Raw genomic sequence first — 5,762 nt, forward strand, 5'->3', positions numbered from 1 at the left:
TCCACAACCACAAGCCACATGTCACTTTCTAATTATCGGATTTCACCTCACCATTTATTTCTCTTTAATTCCAGAACTTTCTTCTCTCTCTTCCATTTTTGTTGCATCCATCCCGATACTCTTCCCCGTGTTTCTCTTTCTCAACTTCTTCTCTTCTCTATCAATATTAAATTTCCCCTTTTTTCTCTTCCTCAACTTCTCTTTTTTTTTCTTCTCCGCTTTTGTTTCTCCTCCTTTAATCTTTTGCATCCATCCGGTTTTTGTTTCTCCTCCATTATTCTTTTGCGTCCATCCATATTTTGTTTCACGTCAATATTCTATTTTTTTCCTTTTTGTCTAATTTTTTGTGCTTTGATTTTTAGGACAGTCTAACGATGGTGCTGAAAGTTACGAGGCTTTGCCCATGGAAGAGTTGAGATAGGATACTAAAGAATAGAGGTATTAAAGAATAAAAGCTCCATTTTTTTTCTATTTTTTCTCCTTTTTTTGCCTAATTTTTTGTGGTCTCATTTTTTGTGGTTTGATTTTTGGGACAGGCTAACGGTGGTGTTGAAGGTTACGGCACTTTGCCCATGCAAGGGTTGCAACAATAGGACTTGAGGTTACTGTTCTTTTTCGTTTTTTTAAAAGAAAATTATTTCCTGTCATTTTTGCTATAAGAGTTTTTGCTGATTTCTTTTTGTTTCTCTTCTAATTCTTTTTCGTTTTTAAAAATACAGGTTCGTAGACACAAAAGCTAAAATTTTTTGTGTTCTACCTTTATTTTGTTTTCTGACTTCTCCCAATACAAAGGTTTAAATTTTTTTTGTGTTCTTTTGGCATGTTCTATGCAAAGAAGGTGGAAAAACACATTAACGTTGCGATATTTATCTCAAAAACTTCATGGGTTCAGGTTCGTAAACACAAAGGCTTTAATTTTGGGGGGTGTTCTGCCTTTATTTTATTTTCTACATGAGTACAGGTTCTCTGTTTAACAAAAAATGTGTCATCTTTTTCGTAATTTTCTTTTTTAAAAAATTTATCTTCTCCCATTTTTGCTACAAGAGTTGTTGTTGATTTCTTTTTGTTTCTCTTCTAATTCTTTTTCATTTTTTTAAAATGCAGGTTCGTAGGCACAAAAACTTAAATTTTTCGTGGTGTTCTGCCTTTATTTTGTTTTCTGACTTCTCCCAATACAAAAGTTTAAATTTTTTTGTGTTCTTTTGGCATGTTGTATGCAGAGAAGGTGAAAAAACACATTAAGGTTGCAATTTTTATCTCAAAAACTTCATGGGTTTAGGTTCGTAAACACAAAGGCTTTAATTTTTGGGGGTGTTCTGCCATTATTTTGTTTTCTACATGAGTACAGGTTCTGTGTTGAAGAACAAATTGTCATTTTTTTCGTAATTTCCTTTTTTCAACAAATTATCTTCTCCCATTTTTGATACAAGAGTTGTTATTGATTTCTTTTTGTTTCTCTTCTAATTCTTTTTCGGTTTTTTAAAATGCAGGTTTGTAGGCACAAAAGCTTAAATTGTTTGTGGTCTTCTGCCTTTATTTTTGTTTTCTGATACAAAAGTTTAAATTTTTTTATGTTCTTTTGCCATGTTGTATGCAGAGAAGGTGGAAAAACACATTAAAGTTGCAATTTTTATCTCAAAAACTTCATGGGTTCAGGTTCGTAAACACAAAGGCTTTAATTTTTTGGGGTGTTCTGCCTTTATTTTGTTTTCTACATGAGTGTTCTGTGTTGAAGAACAAATTTGTCATTTTTTTTCGTAATTTCCTTTTTTCAACAAATTATCTTCTCCCATTTTTGCTACAAGAGTTGTTGCTGATTTCTTTTTTGTTTTTTTTTTAAATTATCTTCTATCATTTTTGCTACAAAGAGTTGTTGCTGATTTTTTACATCCTCTCCATCTTCCATTTTCGTTCCTCTCCATTCCTCTTCATATTCATATTCCGTTTTATTTCTATTTTTGTTTTGGTTCCATTTTCGTTTATCTCACTGTCTGTTCATTGTTTTTAATGAATTGCTATTGTATGCAGAGAAGGTGGAAGAATACACTGAAGCTGCCATTTTTTACTTCAAAAAGCTTCCATTTTTATCTGATTTTATGTCAAAAGGTTTGTCTCCTTTGTTTCTCTGTCTACATGTTCATTTTCTTTGTTTTTTTGTTTTTCCATCTTCCTTTTTCGTTCCTCTCCATTCATCTTCCTTCATATTCTGTTTTGTTTGTTTCTCCAACTTCCATTTTCGTTCGTCTTCATTCCACTTCATATTCCGTTTTACTCCAATTTTTGTTTTAGTTCCATTTTTGTTTATCTCGCTACATGTTAATTGTTTTTTATGAATCGTTATTTTATGTAGAGAAGGTGGAATGAGACAATAAAGCTGCCATTTTTAACTCCAAAAACCTTCGATTTTTATCTCAAACAGGATTCTTTTCTTTGTTTCTCTATCTACAAGTTCGTTTTCTTTATTTGTTTTCTTTATATTTCGTTTGACTTTTCTTTTCGTTTTGGTTCCATTTTTGTTTATGTCATTGCATGTTGATTGTTTTTCATGAATCAGTGTTTTATGCAGACAAGGTTGAAGAAGACATTATACCTATCATTTTTCCAACAAATATTACACTAAGTAACATAATATTATCATTATCTTCATATCCTAACGTAATATTCTCATTAATTTGAAGATCATGACCATTTTCATATTCCACAAAATATTTAAAATTGATTGGCAAAAATTAATTGGCAAGTACCTATTAATGAAAAGGTTTTTTTTTCAATTTTCCTAACGTTTTTGTTTCATTTTTAAATTGGCAGTATAATCTTTAAAGCTGATTGTTAAGTAACATAATATTATGATTATCTTCATATCTTAACCGAATAGTCTCATTAATTTGAAAATCATGACCATTTTCATACTTCAATAGAATATTTAAAATTATTTCCAAAAATTAATTGGCGAGTTCCTATTAATGGAAAGGTTTTTATTTTAAATATTACACTATCAATTTTATCAAATTGACAACATAATATTTAAAGCTAATTGTTAAGTAACATAATATTAGGATTATCTTCATATCCTAACGGAATAGTCTCATTAATTTGAAGATCATGACCATTTTCATACTCCAACAGAATGTTTAAAATTAATTGACAAAAATTAATTGGCAAGTACCTATTAATGGAAAGGATTTTTTCAGATATTACACTATCAATTTTACCAAATGGACAATATAATATTTAAAGCTGATTGATAAGAGAATCTTGACGAAGGCAAAAGACATGGAGGAGAAAGAAGAAAGTTCTGGAATTAAGGGGAATTAAATGGTGCGGTGAAATCCGACAATTAGAAAGCGACTATGACTTGGTGGTACTGGAAAAAAACTTCAGCATGTGAGGAAGGTGTGAGCACTGAGCAAAAAAAAATTAATAAATAAATAAAATTAAAAAAATGACATTGTAAGACACGTGGGTTGAAGTGAAAAAAGAAGGATTGGAGAATTTATTATTTTTTATTGGACAAAATTAATTGGCAAGTACCTATCAATGGAAAGGTTTTTTTTCCAAATATTACACTAAGTATTATCATCTTCCTATCCTAACCGAATAGTCTCATTAATTTGAAGATCATGACCATTTTCATACTACAACAAAATATTTAAAATTGATTGGCAAAAATTAATTGGTAAGTACCTATTAATGGAAAGGGATTTTTCAATTTTGCTAAGGTTTTTGTTTCATTTTTAAATTGGCAGTATAATATTTAAAGCTGATTGCAAGCTCCTTTTACTTCCAAAATCATGAATTTGCTATAAATTAAAATAGAACAAAATGTGATAAACAAAATACTCTTCATTATATGTATCTTTCCTTCATAAATCGAGTTTATAATAGTGGAATCAATTTTCGTAACTTTGTTGTTATCAAAACAAAAAGATCATATCATACTTCTAATGAAAAAAAAAATTCATACGAAAGTAAAATGAATAAAATTACTAATATTAAATAACTCAGTGTAACTAATATAAAAAATGTGTTTTCAATTTACGTTTTTCAGCAAATTGTAAACAATAAAATGCATTACCTGGAAATCATAATGATTAAATTACAACTTTAAACTTTCAAAACAAAGTAACATAAAAATTTCTCCATCAATCAAAATGGGGTCATCATCACTCTATTTTTATATCCGACAATTAGAAAGCGATACATGTGGCTTGGTGGTACTGGAAAAAAACATCAGCATGTGAGGAAGGTGTAAGCACTGAGCAAAATAAAAAAAAAAAATTACACGTCGATTGAAGTGAGAAAAGAAAGATTGGAGAGTTTATTATTTTTTATTGGACAAAATTAAATGACAAAAATTAATTGGCAAGTACCTATCAATGGAAAGGTTTTTTCCAAATATTACACTATCAATTTTACCATATTATGCAAATCAGCTTTAATTTTCTATTTATTTTTAAATTGGCAGTATAATATTTAAAGCTGATTACAAGCTCCTTTTACTTCCAAAATCACGAATTTGCAATAAATTAAAATAGAGAAAAAACAAAATGTGATAAACAAAATACTTTTAACTATGTGTCTTTCCTTCATAAATCGGGTTTATAATAGTGGAATCAATTTTCGTACCTTCGTTATTATCAAAACAAAAAGATCATATCATAGTTTTAATGGAAAAAAAATTTCATACGAAAGTGAAATGAATAAAATTACTAATATTAAATAACTCAGTGTAACTAATATAAAAAATGTGTTTTCAATTTACTTTTTTCAACAAATTGTAAATAATAAAATGCATTACCTGAAAATCATAATGATTAAATTACAACTTTAAACTGTCAAAACAAAGTAACATAAAAATTTCTCCATCAATCAAAATGGGGTCATCATCACTCTATTTTTATATGCAACTTCTTTTCAGATATTACACTATCAATTTTACCAAATGGACAATATAATATTTAAAGTTGATTGATAAGAAAATCTTGACGGAGGCGAAAGAGATGGAGGAGAGAGAATTTGTTATTATTAAAACAAAAAGATCATATCATATTTTTAATGGAAAAAAAATTTTCATACGAAAGTGAAATTAATAAAATTACTAATATTAAATAACACAATGTAACTAATATAAAAAATATGTTTTCAATTACGTTTTTCAGCAAATTGTAAAAAATAAAATGCATTATCTGGAAATCATAATGATTAAATTACAACTTTAAACTGTCAAAACAAAGTAACATAAAAATTTCTTCATCAATCAAAATGGGGTCATCATCACTATATTTTTATATCCGACAATTAGAAAGCGATACATGTGGTTTGGTGGTATTGGAAAAAACATCAGCATGTGAGGAAGGTGTAAGCACTGAGCAAAATAAAAAAATAAAAAAAAATTACACGTGGATTGAAGTGAGAAAAGAAAGATTTGAGAGTTTATTATTTTTTATTGGACAAAATTAATTGGCAAAAATTAATTGGCAAGTACCTATTAATGGAAAGGTTTTTTTCCAAATATTACACTATCAATTTTACCATATTATTCAAATCAACTTTAATTTTCTATTTATTTTTAAATTGGCAGTATAATATTTAAAGCTGATTGCAAGCTCCTTTTACTTCTAAAATCACGAATTTGCTATAAATTAAAATAGAGAAAGAACAAAATGTGATAAACAAAATACTCTTCACTATATGTGTCTTTCCTTCATAAATCGGGTTTATAATAGTGGAATCAATTTTTGTAACTTCGTTATCATCAAAAC

The 5,762-nt window shown here is 28.2% G+C and overlaps 1 long non-coding RNA gene across 2 annotated transcripts; it reads left to right on the top strand.

The window, feature by feature from the left end:
* Positions 1 to 211: 211 nt before the first annotated feature.
* Positions 212 to 2,691, top strand: LOC114414169. 2 transcript variants are annotated; one of them, XR_003667139.1, is made up of 5 exons: positions 212 to 438; positions 537 to 601; positions 836 to 892; positions 1,598 to 1,656; positions 2,029 to 2,691. It is a non-coding gene; the product is annotated as an uncharacterized LOC114414169 (long non-coding RNA). The 2 variants fall into 2 exon arrangements; XR_003667140.1 differs by having other exon boundaries at positions 839 to 892.
* The last annotated feature ends 3,071 nt before the right edge of the window (positions 2,692 to 5,762 follow it).

The sequence above is a fragment of the Glycine soja genome, chromosome 6, assembly GCF_004193775.1.
Source record: "Glycine soja cultivar W05 chromosome 6, ASM419377v2, whole genome shotgun sequence".
In the NCBI taxonomy this organism is placed as follows: Eukaryota; Viridiplantae; Streptophyta; class Magnoliopsida; order Fabales; family Fabaceae; genus Glycine; species Glycine soja.